The following is a 17,185-nucleotide window of genomic DNA, read 5'->3' as shown; positions in this document are numbered from 1 at the left end:
TTGTGGAAGGCTACCCGAAACGTTTGACCCAAGTTAAACAATGTAAAGGAAATGCTACCAAATACTAATTGAGTGTATGTAAACTTCTGGCCCACTGGGAATGTGATGAAATAACTAAAATCTGAAATAAATCATTCTCTCTAATATTATTCTGACATTTCACAAACAGGGATTATTTACAAGGATTAAATGTCAGGAATTGTGAAAAACTGAGTTTAAATGTATTTGGCTAAGGTGTATGTAAACTTCCGATTTCAACTGTATATTTTTCGTAGCCGTCTATTTACCACCACAAACCGCACTCAAGGAACTGTATAAGGCCATAAGCAAACAGGAAAACGCTCATCCAGAGGCGGCACTCCTAGTGGCCGGGGACTTTAATGCAGGGAAACTTAAATCAGTTTTACATCATTTCTACCAGAATGTTAAATGTGCAACCAGAGGGAAAAAAACTCAAGACCACCTTTACTCCACACACAGAGACACGTACAAAGCTCTCCCTCGCCCACCATTTGGCAAATCTGACCATAATTCTATCCTACTGATTCCTGCTTACAAGCATAAACTAAAGCAGGAAGCACCAGTGACTTGGTCAATAAGAAAGTTGTAAGATGAAGCAGATGCTAAGCTACAGGACTGTTTTGCTAGCACAGACTGGAATATGTTCCGGGATTCTTCCGATGGCATTGAGGAGTACACCACATCAGTCACTGGCTTCATCAATAAGTGCATCGATGATGTCATCCCCATGGTGACCGTACGTACATGCCCAATTAGAAGCCATGGATTACAGGCAACATCCACACTGAGCTAAAGGGTAGAGCTGCCACTTTCAAGGAGCGGGACTCTAACCCGGAAGCTTATATAAAATTCCAGTATACCATCCAACAGGCAAAGCGTCAATACAGGACTAAGATTGAATCGTACTACACCAGCTCAGACGCTCGTCGGATGTGGCAGGGCTTGCAAAATATTACAGACTACAAAGGGAAGCGCTTGCTTCGAGGCAAGTAACACTGAAGCATGCATGAGAGCATCAGCTGTTCCGGACGACTGTGTGATCACGCTCTCAGTAGCCGATGTGAGTAAGACCTTTAAACAGGTCAACATTCACAAGGCCGCAGGGCCAGACAAATTACCAGGACGTGTACTCCGAGCATGCGCTGACCAACTGGCAAGTGTCTTCACTGACATTTTCAACCTGTCGCTGACTGAGTCTGTAATGCCAACATGTTTTAAACAGATTACCATAGTCCCTGTGGCCAAGAACACTAAGCTAATCTGCCTAAATGACTACCAACCCGTAGCACTCACGTCTGTAGCCATGAAGTGCTTTGAAAGGCTGGTCATGGCTCACATCAACACCATTATCCCAGAAACCCTAGACCCACTCCAATTCGCATACCGCCCCAACAGATCCATACACTGTATCGGCATATCTATTTATTATGGCCATCGAAAATGTTGGATAGTTCAGAGGGACATTAATTAATGTAGTTATGGATAGGTGTTTTGGCGGTTGTCGGTCTTCGCGTTCAATGATACCGAATTCCTAGCTGCAGACTAGTAATTAATATCAAAGACTTGTTCTTATTCTGTCGGTATCGATAGTCTAAGAGTTTAACCACGTGGGATGGTTAAAAGATTCAGCAGTCTGGTCTCAAACCTTGGTCCTCTCGTTATCGAGGTAAGCTGGTCTGCAACCTTTGTCCTCTCGTAATGGAGGGAAACATGGTCTATTGAGAAATTCTCAAGGTGGGGTTTTATTCGGAATTGCAGAAAAGGGCCTGTCCCAGGATGCCCGACCCTAACTGGGCTCATGGGCGGTCGTCTGATTTAGTTAAACTCAAAAGGGAATTGGAGAATCCTTCATTAAAAAGTCCAAAATCACAATACCCAATTTTACAAACAGTATCATCCTCACTCATTCATCTTATACAACAATTAGATGTAYACCTCATATCTGAGGCTATTATATAAACAGCGTTATGGTAATGTGGTCCTATTATCTCCCATGAGTTTCACCAAGTTCTAACAAACGGACCAGTTCGTAGCTGGATTCTTCACGGATCTTTTATACCTTCTCTGGAACATAAATGTTGTTCGGYCCTCAAGTTCTGTGAGGTGGAAGAAATTCCTTTGTTCTCCATGAAACTTCACTCTGTCTCTATACTGTGGCCATGAGGAGATCATCTCTTCCAGGAATTTACGACCTCTCTTACCACAGCAGCCTAGTTGTAGGAGACAGAGAGAGGGGGATGGTACTCGCTGTACCCAAATAGGGCAACGTCATGACACCTGTCTATGTTGGTAGATAAGATGAGAGCACCCCTCCAGCTAGGATGGAGTCCGTCACTCCTCAGCAGGCCAGGCTTGGTCCTGTTTGTGGGTGAGTCCCAGAAAGAGGGCCAATTATCTACAAATTCTATCTTTTGGGAGGGGCAGAAAACAATTTTCAACCAGCGATTGAGTTGTGAGACTCTGCTGTAGAGCTCATCACTCCCCCTAACTGGGAGGAGGCCAGAGACAATTACTCGATGCCGACACATCTTTCTAGCTTATTTACACGCTGAAACTATGTTGCGCTTGGTGACCTCTGACTGTTTCATCCTAACATCGTTGGTGCCGACGTGGATAACAATATCTCTATATTCTCTACACTCGCCAGTTTTAGCCTTAGCCAGCACCATCTTCAGATTAGCCTTAACGTAGCCCTGCCCCCTGGTAAACAGGGTATGATCGCTGGATGATTCGTTTTAAGTCCAATACTGCGGGTAATGGAGTCGCCAATGACTAGGGTTTTCAATTTGTCAGAGCTAATGGTGGGAAGCTTTGGCGTCTCAGACCCCGTAACGGGAGGAGTAGAGACCAGAGAAGGCTCGGCCTCAGACTACGACCCGTTGCTTAATCGGGAAAACCGGTTGAAAGTTTCTGTCGGTTGAATGAGCAACACCGGTTGAGCATTCCTACAGCATTTCCCTCCAGAAGCCATGAGAAAGTTGTCCGGCTGCGGGGACCGTGTGAGGGGATTTATACTAACGTTACTATCTGTACTTACTGGTGGCACAGACGCTGTTTCATCCTTTCCTACACTGAAATTACCCTTGCCTAACGATTGCATCTGAAGCTGGGCTTGCAGCACAGCTATCCTCGCCGTAAGGCGATCGTTCTCCTGTATGTTATGAGTACAGTGACTGCAATTAGAAGGCATCATGTTAATGTTACTACTTAGCTTCGGCTGTTGGAAGTCCTGACGAACCATGTCCAGATAAAGCGTCCGGAGTGAAAAAGTTGAATGAAAAAAAAAGTTGAGTGATGGAAAAACTAAAAATATAAACTGTAATTAAAAAGTAAAAACCGTCAGTTGTCAGGTAGCAAAGTAAGGTTGGCAACAAAACACACAGCAACACGTAAACAAGTCAGGCATTTGGAAATTGCTCCCAAGAATGAACCAGACTTGTGGAGGTCTACAATTTTTTTTCTGAGGTCTGGCTGATTTATTTAGATTTTCCCCAAAGTAGGCCTCGAAAAACATGCACAGGTACACCTCCAATTGACTCAAATAATGTTAATTAACATATCAGAAGCTTCTAAAGCCATGACATAATTTTCTATAATTTTCCAAGCTGTTTAAAGGCACAGTCAACTTAGTGTATGTAAACTTCTGACCCACTGGAATTGTGATACAGTGAATTATACGTTTAATAATCTGTCTGTAAACGATTGTTGGGAAAATTACTTGTGCCATGCACAAAGAAGATGTCCTAACTGACTTGCCAAAGCTCTAGTTTGTTAACAAGAAACGTGTGGAGTGGTTGAAAAACGAGTTTTAATGACTCCAACCTAAGTGTATGTAAACTTCCGACTTCAACTGTAAATACCTGTCTATCAATTATTTAGTCATTTCCCAGTTTACCTATTTACTTATGGCCATGCTTACACCGAACAACTTGTTTTTTAAATTATATGAGCAAAACATATTCTACTTTAGATGGAACGGCAAGCCAGACAAAATTAAATGGGCCTATTTATATAATGAATATAAATTTGTAGTATTAAAATGATTAAATATTAAAGCAATGAACCTCTCACTAAAGGCTTCAGTCATAGAAAATGTATACTTAAATCCGAACTGGTTCTCCAGCAGATTATTTAGAATGGCTCACCCCGTGTATAAAAAAAGAAAAAAAAAAAGAACTTGCCTGATTTACAACCTCGCACTTTCTGTTATTTGAAAATGAAATCATCTTGAAAATATTTATATTCTAAAATGAGCTATAGAAAGCTGGTTGCAATTTCAGTTTTATCCACCAGAAATGACAGAACAAATATTACAACAAATATTATGGTTAAACTCAATATATAATTGATAAAAAATACAAATAGAAAAAATAAAAAGGTTTCATTTTTGTTAATGATATTGTAAATAGGACTGGTGGATTGTCATACATGGAGATAACAAAAATATATGGAAATGTCTGCTCTGCTCTGCTCTATCCAAAATTACAATCAACTGATTGCAGCATTACTGCAAAAATGGAGGAGGCAAGTGGAAGGAACTTGTCTGTAGGCCCTACATTAAAGACCAGAATTGGAGAGAAAAAAAAATACAATAATTGGGATAAATAAAAAAGTATACCAGTTCCATTTAAGGGCAAAAAATGTACAGCTGGGCCATACAGGCTGCAAAATGGTTGCTTAGAGATTTTCGATATGCTGATTCCATGGCACATGGTTCATGAACTGATACACAAAATTCTTGCAACCAATAGAATGTTATGTAAACTCAGCAAAAAAAGAAACAACCCTTTTTCAGGACCCTGTCTTTCAAAGATAATTCGTAAAAATCCAAATAACTTCACAGATCTTTATTGTAAAGGATTTAAACACTGTTTCCCCTGCTTGTTCAATGAACCATAAACAATTAATGAACATGCACCTGTGGAAAGGTCGTTAAGACACTAACAGCTTACAGACGGTAGGCAATTAAGGTCACAGTTACGAAAACTTAGGACACAAAAGAGGCCTTTCTACTGACTCTGAAAAACACCAAAAGAAAGATGCCCAGGGTCCCTCCCTGCTCATCTGCATGAACGTGCCTTAGGCACGCTGCAAGGAGGGCATGAGGACTTCAGATGTGGCCATGGCAATAAATTGCCATGTCCGCACTGAGACGCCTAAGACAGCGCTACAGGGAGACAGGACGGACATCTGATCGTCCTCGCAGTGGCAGACCACGTGTAACAACATCTGTACAGGATCGATACATCCGAACATAAGACCTGCGGGACAGGTACAGGATGGCAACAATAACTGCCCGAGTTACACCAGGAACGCACAATCCCTCCATCAGTGCTCAGACTGTCTGCAATAGGCTGAGAGGCTGGACTGAGGGCTTGTAGGCCTGTTGTAAGGCAGGTCTTCACCAGACATCACTGGCAACAACGTCGCCTATGGGCACAAACCCACCGTCGCTGGACCAGACAGGACTGGCAAAAAGTGCTTTTCACTAACAAGTCGCGGTTTTGTCTCACCAGGGGTGATGGTCGGATTCGCGTTTAGCGTCGAAGGAATGAGTGTTACACCGAGGCCTGTACTCTGGAGCAGGATCGATTTGGAGGTGGAGGGTCTGTCATGGTCTGGTGTGTCACAGCATCATCGGACTGAGCTTGTTGTCATTGCAGGCAATATTAACACTGTGCGTTACAGGGAAGACATCCTCCTCCCTCATGTGGTACCTTCCTGCAGGCTCATCCTGACATGACCCTCCAGCATTACAATGCCACCAGCCATACTGCTCGTTCTGTGCGTGATTTCCTGCAAGACAAGAATGTCAGTGTTCTGCCATGGCCAGCGAAGAGCCCGGATCTCAATCCCATTGAGCACGTCTGGGACCTGTTGGATCGGAGGGTTAGGGCTAGGGCCATTCCCCCCAGTAATGTCCGGGAGCTTGCGGGTGCCTTGGTGGAAGAGTGGGCTAACATCTCACAGCGAGATCTGGCAAATCTGGTACAGTCCATGAGGAGGAGATGCACTGCAGTACTTAATGCAGCTGATGGCCACACCAGATACGGACTGTTACTTTTGATTTTGACCCCCCTTTGTTCAGGGACACATTATTGCATTTCTGCTAGTCACATGTCTGTAGAACTTGTTCAGTTTGTTTCAGTTGTTGAATCTTATGTTCTTACAAATTTACACGTTAAGTTTGCTGAAAATAAATGCAGTTGACAGTGAGAGGACGTTTCTTTTTTTGCTGAGTTGATATGGGGGATACAATCATCTCAGCTCTGCATATTCTGCTGCCCATATGTAGCATGTTTTTGGTGGCAGATTCAGGAAAATCGCACCATTTACCTAAAACTAACTCTTCAAATAGCACTGCTGGGTGATTTGAAAAGCCATAGTCAATCGAGCAATAATATAATAATACTCATTAGTAAAATTTAGAATCTGTAAAAACTATGAGAATCGAAAGGTTCAGAACTTTTGTGAAACATCACAGCACAGTTAAAAATAATATGACAAGTAGAAATCAAAACAGGATGTTTTTCAGAGATAGGTGGGAGGGGTTGAGGGTAGTTGAATGGTGGGACTAAAGAAAAGAGGAATAATTAAGTAAAATGTACTGTTTCCGTAAAATGTAGAAGTTGGAAGTAGAAGTCTAAGTATTGTTATCCATTAGTTTACTTCAATTAGGGGAGGGGTGGTAAGGTTAGGGGAAAATAATAAGGGACAATATATATAAAAAAAAAATATACAAATCTATGTAAACAATTACATTGATGCACCACAATCTATCTGCAATATTAAAGCGGATTTTTATAAATAAATAACTCATGAAAACCCTATCACTACCATTACTACTAATACCGTTACTACCACTACTAATACTATTTGACAACCATAAATACTCATCTGTGCGTTTAATATCCAACCACACATAAAGCAATAATGCAAATGAAATGGATGATCATTGATTGGAGAAAATAAATGGAATTAAACCTCTGTAAATAATCCTCAAGTCTCTCTCCCTATCCTTGTCTTCTTACCAGGACACCTGCACCCAGTATCTGCTCCTACCTCACCAGTGCATTCTTAAAAAGGCAATCTGCCTCAACAAGTATAAGTTAAAAATGATGCAGCAACTGCTGGATTGCCCCTTTAAGGAGCATTTTGCTCAGAAACCTGCTCTTTTAAAGAGCGACTGAACTCACCGATTCCATGTGTTTTTCTGCTGCTCCTTAAAAAAGAAGATTTCAGTCTTGGGGGTGTGGTTCGATATGGGTGTGTTATTGTACCATGGCAGTTACAGTTGTTATCCCTACGGTGTCTCAATAGGAACAAACAACCGTAGCAACTACAACATAGCTACCACTTCCTCAAAATAGTTTGAATTAATCTACGATAGCATGTAATACATTTTTGCAGAGGTTTTAGTAACGCAATTTTAATACTAGCTATTGTGTTTGGTGCCGTATTTCTCAAGTACATTTAAAAAATGAAATAAACTAGTAGTGCACTGCTGAGAGTATGGAATCTGCTGCTGCGCAGGATTGAGAACTTTCATTAGCAAGCTGTCAAACTATCGTAAATAAACACAACACACTTTATCAGTGCCCAAAATGACTAGCTAGTGTCACGTTCCTACCTTATTTCCTTATTTTTGTCTTTTTTAGTATGGTCAGGACGTGAGCTGGGTGGGCATTCTATGTTATGTGTTTCTATTGTTGGGTTCTTTTCAATTAGCCTGATATGGTTCTCAATTAGGGGCAGGTGTTTTACGTTTCCTCTGATTGAGAACCATATTAAGGTAGGCTGTTCACACTGTTTGTTTGTGGTGATTGTTCCTGTGTTAGTGTTTATGCCACACGGGACTGTTTCGTTTTGTGAGTTTGTTCCTGTTCGTGCGTTCTTCGTTGTCTGTTAAATCATTATGTCTTCATACCTCGCTGCATATTGGTCCGATCCTTGCTCCCGCAGACGAGGAGGAGAACGAACGTTACAGCTAGCTAGCAAAGTTCCATCTGTGTTTATCAATGAAGCTAGCTAGTAGTAGTTAGCAGGCACACTGAGTTCCTGCACCTCTTATAGAAAATTAGCTAAAATCAGTATCATGGAGTCCCTGCACTTTAAGTCTCTTATGGTTGTTCATTGTTATATGTTCTGTCTCAGGTAGTCAGGTCCAAAATTGTCATCCTTGATAAAGATAGGTCTTTTTTGCTCAACCTGTCCAGATCATTGATATCCTTTGTCTGCGCTTATGGACTGCCCTCTTCAATTCAAACCACAGGTTTTCGATTGGGTTTCAAGTCCGCAGAATGAGATGGCCATTGGCAAAATGTTGATTTTTTGTGGTCAATTAACAATTTCTTTGTGGATTTTCATGTCTGCTTGGGTTATTGTCGTCTGGAAGTTCCACTTGCGGCCAAGTTTTAGCCTCCTGACAGAGGCAAACATGTTTTGGCTAAAAGTCGTACTGGTAAAGGTCATGCCGTTGACCTTAATAAGGGCCCCAGACCAGTGGAAGCAAAATAGCCCCATAACATGAAAGATCCACCACCATATTTTACAGTAGGTATGGGACTCTTTCTGCATATGCATCTTCCTTCTACGCAAAACCCACCACTGGAGTGCGTGGCCAAAGAGCTCTCTTTTAATGTCATCTGACAATAGCACCGGTTCAATCCAAGTGCCAATGCAGTTTTGCAAACTCCAGGTGTTTACATTTTGTTTAAATGACATGAAAAATGAGCTTGACGAGATTGGAATCCTGCATTGATAATATTGGAACACTTGAGCCGCACACTCAGTTTGCGTATGACAAGACAAGTGGACATGCTGAGCTGAGGATAAAAGTTTAGCCAGGGACATGTACACAATACTTTTTAACAATAGAGTAACTCCATGGTCAAATAGGGTTCAGTCAATGTTAGTGTCACTAGTGCACCAGGCCCAGAGCACCTACTTCCAGTTTTAGAATGCTTATTCTACACATTTTGTCATGGCTGAGAGAAAATGTTGCCGTTTTAAAGCACATTCCTGGAATTCTACACATTTTGCCATGGGGCAGAGAAAAATGTACTGATTTACAGCTCACTCATGCTATTCTTCACATTTACCATGAGGCTGAGAATTTAGCAGTTTTAAAGCTAATTTCCTGCTGTTCTACACATTTTGGCATTGCTTATGAAGTGTTCATATGTTATCTTTCCACCACACCCCAAAAAATAAATACATCTATTCTTTGGGTTGGGGCCACGTGACAGCGGTCGTAATCCGGCCCCGAAGTGCACAAACAGGCTCAGAGGTCGTAAAAAATCGGAAAGGTCTCCCTCCTTTTAATAACGTTTCCATTTGGGGGTTATGCGATTCAGAGTTTCATAATTGTTTGACGTCATTAAAATTCTGTCTGTCTGCTCTCCTGTTGCTATTGATGGCTGCGTGGACCTCTGTACAAGCAGGACCAAGTCTCCATTCCCGCCGATGCACTTGTCATCTCAGATATAGGCATCAATGTACCATGGTTTCATAGTGTATCTTAGGTCCTGTCCAATTCTTCATGCAAGATAACTGACTATCATATATAACTAAGTACACTGGTGGCAGCTAGACCACACAAATTCCTTTCTATCACCAGACATTTAATAAAATCCGGGCTTGAACGAGGAGATTAATATTGATTATAAAAAAAATTAAAAATCCTGTGGAAGAATAGGGCTCATTGTGCAGTGGAGTGCTGAGCATTGGTTTGGCCAGTGGAGAGCTTGTTTGCTATGAGCGGAGCGGAGCACGGTGGGGATAGCCTGAGATGTTCCCTGTACCGTGTTGGCTCAGTGCCCAGACTAGTGGTGAAAGTTCATGGCTGCTGCATGCCTGTCTGGGCACTGGCAGGAGTGTGTCTGTGTGTCAAACCTATGGGAATGAGACACGTGTGTGCACCTTAGCGTTGGGGACAATTCTGAATTAATTTAACAACATTTGAATTGGGCACTCCACAGGAAGCAGAATCTAATTGAATTGAACATTTTTTTTAAAGTAGAATTTCATTCAAATCAATTCATATGAAAGTCTCATTTGACAAATCTTTTCTCAAAAGGATATAACACTTGGGGTGATTCCAGCATTATGGACATTACATTTGGACGCAAAATCAGAACTTTAACGTCTCACAAATTGTAAAGACAAAATTGAAATTAAACTTTGTACAGTAACAGTCAAAAGTTGACACGCCTACAAGTTATTATTATTTTATTATTTTTTACTGTTTTCTACATTGTAGAATAATAGTGAAGACAAACTATGAAATAACATATGGAATCATGTAGTAACCAAAAAAGTGTTAAACAAATCAAACTATATTTTAGATTCTTCAAAGTAGTCGTCACCCTTTGCCTTGACAGCTTTTCACACTTTTGGCATTCTCTCAACCAGCTTCACCTGCAATGCTTTTCCAACAGTCTTGGGAGTTCCCACATATGCTGAGCACTTGTTGGCTGCTTTTCCTTCACTCTGCAGTCCAACTCACCCAAACTATCTCAATTGTGTCAGGTGATTGTGGAGGCCAGGCCATCTGATGCAGCCCTCCATCACTCTCCTTCTTGGTCATATAGCCCTTACACAGCCTGGAGGTGTGTTGGGTCATTCTCCGTTGGGGAAAAAATGATTGTCCCACTAAGCCCAAACCAGATGGGATGGCGTTTCGCTGCAGAATGCTGTGGTAGCCATGCTGGTTAAGTGTTTTTTGAATTCTAAATAAATCACTGACAGTGTCACTAGCAAAGCACCATCACACCTCCTCCATGCTTCACGGTGGGAACCACACATGCCGAGATCATCCATTCACCTACTCTGCGTCTCACAAAGACACGGCGGTTAACCAAAAATCTCGCATTTGGACTCATCAGACCAAAAAGACAGATTTCCACCGGTCTAATGTCCATTGCTCGTGTTCTTGGCCCAAGCAAGTCTCCTCTTTGGTGTCCTTTAGTAGTGGTTCTTTGCAGCAATTCGACCATGGAGGCCTGATTCACACAGTCTCATCTGAACAGTTGATGTTGAGATGTGTCTGTTACTTGAACTCTGTGAGGCATTTATTTGGGCTGCAATTTCTGAGGCTGGTAACTCTAATGAACTTATCCTCTGCTGCAGAGGTAACTCTGGGTCTTCCTTTCCTGTGGCGGTCCTCATGAGAGCCAGTTTCTCATAGCTTGATGTTTTTGCGACTGCACTTGAAGAAACTTTCAAAGTTCTTGAAATGTTCGGATTGACTGACCTTCATGTCTTAAAGTAATGATGGACTGTTATTTCTTTGCTTATTTGAGCTGTTCTTTCCATAATATAGACTTGGTCTTTTACCAAATAGGCTATCTTCTGTATACCACCGCTACCTTGTCACAACACAACTGATGGGCTCAAACACATTGAGGAAAGAAATTCCACAAATTACATTTTAACAAGGCACACCTGTTAATTGAAATGCATTCCAGGTGAAGCTGGTTGAGAGAATGCCAAGAGTGTGCAAAGCTGCCATCAAGGCAAAGGGTGGCTAATTTGAAGAATCTCATATGTTTAGCACTTTTTGGTTACTACATGATTCCATGTGTTATTTCATAGTTTTGATGACTTCACTATTATTCTACAATGTAGCAAATAGTAAAAAATAAAGAGAAACACTGGAAAGAGTAGGTGTGTACAAACTTTTGACTGTACTGTATATCCCCCAAAAAACAGACTTCTAAACGTTATGTTGGAGAAATAAAGCAAATAAGAATGTTATGGATGTTACATGAAATGGACAAGTTTTGGGTAAACTGAACATAGTAGCAAAGTCTGAGTTTGTAAGTCTTAGGTCAAAACATGGATAGCCATTTCGAAGGAAAGGCTTGGTCGACCAAAAAAAAAAAAATTAGAAAATAATTTCCATTCTTACTTTGAGAGGAGAAAAAACAACTTATGTACAGTTCAAGTCAGAAGTTTACATACACTTAGGTTGGAGTCATTAAAACTTGTTTTCAACCACTCCACAAATGCTTGTTAACAAACTACAGTTTTGGCAAGTCGGTTAGGACATCTAATTTGTGCAGACACAAGTAATTTTCTTAACAATTGTTTACAATTCCAGGTGGTCAGAAGTTTACATACACTAAGTTGACTGTGCATTTAAACAGCTTGGAAAATTCCAGAAAATTATGCATGGCTTTAGAAGCTTCTGATAGGCTAATTGACATCATTTGAGTCGATTGAAGGTGAGCTGTGGATGTATTTCAAGGCCTAACTTCAAAGTCAGTGCTCTTTGCTTGACATCATGGGAAATCAAAAGAATCAGCCAAGACCTCAGATTTTTTTTTTTACCTCCACAAGTCTGGTTCATCCTTGGGAGCAATTTCCAAACGCCTGAAAGTACCACATTATCTGTACAAACAATAGTAAACAAGTATAAACACCATGGGACCACGCAGCCGTCATACCGCTCAGGAAGGAGATGTGTTCTGTCTCCTAGAGATCAACGTACTTTGGTGTGAAAAGTGCAAATCAATCCCAGAACAACAGCAAAGGACCTTGTGAAGATGCTGGAGGAAACAGGTACAAAAGTATCTGTATCCACAGTAAAACGAGTCCTATATCGACATAACCTGAAAGGCTGCTCAGCAAGGAAGAAGCCACTGCTCCAAAACCGCCATAAAAAAGCCATACTACGGTTTGCAACTGCACATGGGGACAAAGATTGTACTTTTTGGAGAAATGTCCTCTGGTCTGATGAAACAAAAATAGAACTGTTTGGCCATAATGACCATCATTATGTTTGGAGGAAAAAGGGAGAGGCTTGCAAGCCGAAGAACATCATCCCAACCGTGAAGCACGGGGGTGGCAGCATCATGTTGTGGGGGTGCTTTGCTGCAGGAGGGACTGGTTGACTTCCCAAAATAGATGGCTTCATGAGGGAGGAAAATGACGTGGATATATTGAAGCAACATCTCAAGACATCAGTCAGGAAGTTAAAGCTTGGTCACAAATGGGTCTTCCAAATGGACAATGACCCCATGACCTCAATCCCATAGAAAGTTTGTGGGCATAACTGAAAAAGCGTGTGCGAGCAAGGAGGCCTACAAACCTGACTCAGTTACACCAGCTCTGTCAGGAGGAATGGGCCAAAATTCACCCAACTTATTGTGGCAAGCTTGTGGAAGGCTACCCGAAATGTTTGACCCAAGTTAAACAATTTAAAGACAATGCTACCATATACTAATTGAGTGTATGTACACTCCTGACCCACTGGGAATGTGGTGAAAGAAATAAAAGCTTAAATAAATCACTCTACTATTTTTCTGACATTTCACATTCTTAAAATAAAGTGGTGATCCTAACTGACCTAAGACAGGGAATTTTTACTAGGATTAAATGTCAGGAATTGTGAAACTGAGTTTAAATGTATTTGGCTAAGGTGTATGTAAACTTCCGACTTCAACTGTATATCTATTGGGGCGGCAGGTAGCCTAGTGGTTAGAGCGTTGGACTAGTAACCGAAAGGTTGCAAGATCGAATCCCCGAGCTGACAAGGTAAAAATCTGTCGTTCTGTCCCTGAACAATGCTGTTTCTAGGCCATCATTGAAAATAAGAATTTGTTCTTAACTGACTTGCCTAGTTAAATAAAGGTAATAAAATATAGCTAAACAAGGGCTCAAATGTCAATACCAAAGTAAAATAGTTGGACGTATAAAGTACTTTGACTCGATGAGTAATGGTTGGCGTGGCGTTCCACAAAGTTCCTGGCTTTATTGGTCAGTGACTCAGTTTTCTGAAAGCCAAGAACCATTTGGCAGTAGATCATCATGCCCCTCTGCCATGACAAACCGATTCATTACTGTCCCTGTCATATGTTTACCCATTCGAAGAAATGTGTCCTCTGCTCATACTGACCCTACACAGAGGAAAACAACCTCCTCTACTCACTTAGCTTTGGCAGAGGAAAATCAGATCACCCATCAGCCTGATTTGCCAAGAGCACAGGGTCAATACCAGAACTAGAGCCACACCCAAATCAACTCTTTGTCAAGTCCTGGGATACTTCAAAAGCTCTAAAGAAATTTTGAAAAATGTCACGCAGTCAGGTGTACCTGAGAAAACTAATGAAAGAAATAGGTAGATGACAGTTACAGACAACAGCAATTTCAACAACTAATGTTAATAATATCATTGACAAAATCACAAAATAATATATTCTGCAAGAAAACATGCAAAATCAATACCAATCTTACAATATTGACCAACAGGGCAAAAGCACTTATTGGCTTTTTTGGCACTTTTGAACAGTTTTCCTGTTGCAACTGCATGGGAACAGAAGGGGGACATGTCAGAGCAAACACATTGGCTATGTGTTTGCGAATACGGTTGGCTGTGTGTGTGTGTGTTTTGCTGGCTATTTTGTGGTTCCCCAGCTGGAAGTTAACCATATGCATGGTGAATAATTGAATATACATGGAACTGACAGGAAGGAGTGTTAAAACACATTGCTGGCTGACTGCATATTCAGCGAAATGTTGATTGGGTTTTAGGAATGGCTGTGGATTTCAGGCACACTTGGCTGGGAATATCTCCTGTGAGACACACACATGCCTGGGATTCTGCATGCCATGGTAATGTTGACCAGGGTAAAGGTCTGCTGAGGACTGTGCCCAGTGAATTGTGGACAGCCTAGTCTCTTCACTTCTCAACGCAGAGCGAGAGACCCAGACGGTTGCTCAGATGAGGTTTGACCAGACGTTGGGACTGGCTAATGACAAATTTCAACAAATTAGTTGGATGCATTTGCTGTTTGTTTTGGTTGTGTTTCAGATGATTTTGTGCCCAATAGAAATGGATGGTAAATAATGTATTGTGTCATTTTGCAGTCACTTTTATTGTAAATAAGAATATAATGTTTCTAAACTCTTCTACATTAATGTGGATGCTACCATGATTACAGATAATCCTGAATGAATCCTGAATAATGATGAGTGAAAGTTACAGGCGCACAAATATCATACCCCGAAGACATGCTAACCTCTCACCATTACAATAACAAGGGAGGTTATCATTTTTGGGGGGTATGATATTTGTGTGTCTGTACCTTTCTCATTCATTATTCATCATAGTTAGAAAAGTGGAAAAGAGGTTGAGGCACTGGAACAGGTGTGAGATGTAGTGCTCTTAGTGCGGGCTAAGACCAGTGTATGGAACCTGGTATGTAAAGTCCATGCATATAGCCTAAACAGAAATAGCAGAGGGTAAAACTGGTATTCATACAAGTGGAAGACTAGAAGTGGGAATGGGGCATCTGACACTTCTAAGAGTGTGCATTTGCCAAGCCATAGCTTTCCATTGATACAGCTCAGTTGTTGGTTATATAAAGCAGAATCGTCACTTTAGATACCTGATTGTAAGTGGAACGTACGAGTAGATCATGCATCAATGGGAGCTTAGCGTGAAAGTCTGAGTAGGGCACATGCATTTCAAGTCAGAATTTAAACTTGAGTAGGGGAGTGGGAATCCTTATGATTGGCACAATGCCAGCAGAGGGATAAATTGTCATTTGAAAGTAATAAATAAAAAGAAATGCGAATATACACAATGAACAGATTGTCTCAGTTTGACAATGGTTCCTTTAGAGATTCAGGGGATTTATTTTTACTCTGTATGCGTGTGTAGGAAAGATCATACCGTTATGACTAGTGCGGAGGGATTAGTGCTTTTTGAGGTAATTTCATGTGGGTTGAATGATGTAACAACAAAGAATAAAACATTTAATAAAAGTCCCATGATGGTATTGACTGTCCATTATGGCTTATTACTTATTAACCATAATTTATTTACATTACTTTAATAAAGTATTACATTTGTTTTATTTGATGACTTATTTAATGCCAAGTCATCATCTCTATAAAGCTGCTGCCTATGATTTCTGTCAAAATCACAATTTTGTGATCAAAGTAAATAAAGCATACTTTTATGACTGCTGAATACCAACTATCAATCACTTAGAATGATTGATTAAAGAGAATGTATTTTCAGGTAGATACCTCTCGAAGCAACAGCTGCTCTCTATCATCTCACGATCACACATTCTTCTCTCTTCAGTAGCAGTCGTAAAAGAAACAGACCGGACAATTAGATGCGCAATGGATTATGCTCATTATAGTTAATTACTGTATTTTATGCACTAAACTATATAGAATATTAGAACAGTTCAGGCTGGATCTGATTTATCTCTAGAGAAACTGTGCGATGTACGCATTGAGCTCACAGAAGAAAAAATCGAAAAGGAATTCAAATAATTGAACCAACCTTGGTCAATTAGTTGTTTAATAACCAAAAATAACAAACGTTGGTTAATCGCTACTGTTCCCTGATGGATGGAAACGGGGAACAACAACTTTGGGGAGTCGCACTTTTGTGTGATTAAAGAACTAAAATCAAGTCGGACAAGGCCAATGAAATATGCGCTTTGCTGGAAGCCTCGTCTTCACAGGTAATAAGCGGGAGGCTCGGATTCATTCCTTCAATTCAGTACCGCTCTTCATCAAGTCCAGGAACAGGCGGTGCGGGTCCAAACTGGTGTTGTACTTTGTTTCCCTCCTTCAGGGAGCAGTAGTTACAGTCATAACGTCATGTTCCCTTTCAGTCATTACTCTCGGTACAATATTTGGCAAATTGGACACCGTCGGATGTGGCAGGGCTTGCAAACTATCAGATTACAAAGGGAAACCCAGCCGGGAGCTGCCCAGACAAGATATATACCTTCTATACTCGCTACGAGGCAAGCGTCACTGAACCATGCATGAGAGCACCAGTTGCTCCGTTAGAATGTGTGCATTCACAAGGCCGCAGGGCCAGACGGATTAACAGGACACGTACTCAGAGCATGCGCTGACCAGCTGGCAAGTGTCTTCACTGACATTTTCAACCTCTCCCTGACCAAGTCTGTAATACCTACATGTTTCAAGCAGACCACCAAGGTAACCTGCCTAAATGATTACCGACCTGTAATCCTCACATCTGTAGCCATGAAATGCTTTGAAAGGCTGGTCATGGCTCACATCAACACCATCATTCCCAGAAACCCTGGACCCACTCCAATTTGCATACCGCCCCAACAGATCCACAGATGATGCAATCTCTATTGCACTCCACACTGCCCTTTCCCAC

Source organism: Salvelinus sp. IW2-2015, linkage group LG11, assembly GCF_002910315.2.
Source record: "Salvelinus sp. IW2-2015 linkage group LG11, ASM291031v2, whole genome shotgun sequence".
Lineage (NCBI taxonomy): Eukaryota > Metazoa > Chordata > Actinopteri > Salmoniformes > Salmonidae > Salvelinus > Salvelinus sp. IW2-2015.
This window is presented reverse-complemented; position numbering follows the sequence as displayed.